We start from the raw sequence: 2,736 nt of genomic DNA, 5'->3' as shown, positions 1-2,736 counted from the left end.
ATATGCAGGTAGCCAAAACCACAATAGGAACTAGACTCTAATACTTAAATTGATCATTTGAGCTTGAATAAAAAAAATGTGAGCTTGTTTAACTTCTTAAGAGAATATGGCCATCGCTAGTAAGTGTGTGTTCAAGAGAAAATCAGAAGTAACAAAAAAAAAGGGAAAAGTTCAAAGATTGTATTGTATCAAAGAAATACTCATAATAGAAAGGTATTAACTATGATAAAATTTGACACTGATCTTCATACATACTTCGATTAGGCTAGTGTTAGCCTTTGTAGCTAGTCGGAACATGCATTAGAGTAGAAGGATGTGAAGACAATATTTCTTCATAAGAATATTGTGAGAAAATTTACATGGAGAAACAAGAGAGATTCAGTGACACTGGACATGACATACTAGTTTATAAATTGAAGAGGTCTTTGTATGGTTTAAAGCAATCTCCAAGGCAGTGGCACAAGCACTTTGATTGATACATGTTTCAGATTGGCTAAAGAATGTGTGAGTATGGCTGTTTTATTTATGTTATGAGCCTTGATGATGGTTCTTTTATTTTCTTTTTATTTTATGTTGATGATATGTTGATTGCTACAAATCGTTACGTGACATAAATGAGCTGAAAATGATGTTGGGAAAGGATTTTCACATGCAATACTTATTTATTGCTAGGAAGATTCTTAGTATGAAAGTTAATAGGGATATGAGTGATAAAAAAAGTATGGCTATATCATAAAATCTATGTTAAAAAGGTGCTAGACAAATTGACATGAGTAATTTGAAGGTTGTGAGTACTCCATTGGCAAATCACTTTAAGCTCTCATTAAATCAGTGTCTAAAGATAGATTCAAAAATTGAGTATATGTAAAATATTTCTTATGCCAATAATGTTGGTTATTTGATGTACGATATGGTCTGCATTAAACTAGATTTGACACAAGATATAAGTCAATTTTGTAAGTTTATGTTCAAACTGATCAAGCGTCATTGGGAAGCACTCAAACGGATTTTCAGGTACTTGAGGATACAACAGGTCACAATATCGTGCTTGGCAGTGAAAAATGTGATCATCTGTTGCATATGATATGTTGTTTAAGACTATGTTAGTAATATGGATGATAGAAGGTCTACAACATAGTATGTCTTTACTTTAGCCGAGCAACCTATTTACTAGAAATCACTAGTTCAATCCATAGTGAACATGTCGACAACTGAAGTAGAGTACATGACGGCAGGTGAAGCTGCCAAATAAGTCGTATAACTTATATGATTGGCGAGAGAATTAAGTGTTGAGCAAAATGAAGTTAAGTACATTTGGTAGTCATACTGCCATATATTTAGCAAACGATCATATATGTATCTTGTTAGGACCAAACATATTGATGCGATGTTTCACAACACCAGAGAGGTGTTTGTTTATGAATAAATATTACTTATAAGACTCATACTTCCGAGAATGCAGTTGATATATTGATCAAATGAGTCATTAGTGACAAGTTCAAGCATTCATTGAGCATGTTACATGTTTTTTTAGTGTTAAACAATAAGTGTACCTCTCTAATTGTAAGGATTTGATTGTCATATAAAAACTTGATATTTGCTAAAATAAATATCGTAAAATATACTCATATATATGTGATATCAATAAAAATTATTATACGTTTAAATGTGTTTCTAGCTTTTTGATAAACTAAAAGATAAATAAATTAAATAAATTTTAAAAAAAATATATAAGAATGATGTTTGGTGATCATCAAAAAATTTATTTGATTTTTTTTTAATTAAATTTAAGCGATTGATTGAATAAGTGATAGAGATAGACACAAGAAGTTCATGTACATTTAACACCATTATCAATAATAAAAATTTAATGAACCAATTCTTCCAACTCCTAAAGGCTAAAACTATTTGATTGAAGTTAACAACAAAGCATAAAATATTTTCTTATAAAATGATCCGATAATATCCAATTTATTACATGTAAAGAAGAAGAAAATATGGCTCGAATCCTAAGTTCATTTGCTTTGATCATGTTTGTTTTTTTATTTCTTGTTGCATTCATCAATAGTGAGTAATTTTTCCTAATAAATTTTTACAATTTAATTTATTATATTCTATATATAAAAGATTCCATCCCCTTTTAGTAACATTTATTTTTGTTTTTATTAGACATTGCAGCTATTCCCTGCCTTTTGAGCCATGACTGTCCAGGAGATTTGTGTCTTCCACATCTTACTCCAAAGTGCATTAATCTTTTTTGTCAATGCTATTTAGAGATTGACGACTAAGTTTCATAATAAGTATATGTTATTTCCAATATTATAATTTTATTTGTGAGTCATAATATTTGTATAATTTCCCTAATAATTTTTTTTTTATGTTTGTTTGACCTTTCAATTTTGTTGACAAGGTTAAACGTTGTACTAAACAACTATTTTACTTCATGCTCTTATAGAATAAATGGAGAACATATGTATATTATTCCATTAAATAAATAAATAAAATATATGATTGTCTAATTGAATTGTTTATTCTTCTTCTTTATTTCTCATAAGTATATTGATTGATATAAACTGAATAAGTATTAGTATCTATTTATAGAATCATTGAAAAAGATATAAATTTAATTTACTTAAAACAATTTTTTGTTAAATTTGTTATTATTGTTTTAAGAAAATTTCTTCACCCACCTCCTAACCTTCTTGCTCACCCCTGGTGAATTTACAACACTACCTC

General features: G+C 28.7%; 1 long non-coding RNA gene across 1 annotated transcript; it reads left to right on the top strand.

The window, feature by feature from the left end:
* Positions 1 to 1,860: 1,860 nt before the first annotated feature.
* LOC131647759 (uncharacterized) lies at positions 1,861 to 2,524 on the top strand. Its single transcript, XR_009297937.1, has 2 exons — positions 1,861 to 2,067; positions 2,170 to 2,524. It is a non-coding gene; the product is annotated as an uncharacterized LOC131647759 (long non-coding RNA).
* The last annotated feature ends 212 nt before the right edge of the window (positions 2,525 to 2,736 follow it).

The sequence above is a fragment of the Vicia villosa genome, linkage group LG2 (genome assembly GCF_029867415.1).
Source record: "Vicia villosa cultivar HV-30 ecotype Madison, WI linkage group LG2, Vvil1.0, whole genome shotgun sequence".
Taxonomy (NCBI): Eukaryota; Viridiplantae; Streptophyta; class Magnoliopsida; order Fabales; family Fabaceae; genus Vicia; species Vicia villosa.
Note: the sequence above shows the minus strand (reverse complement) of the source record. Positions and strands in the feature narration are given on the sequence as shown.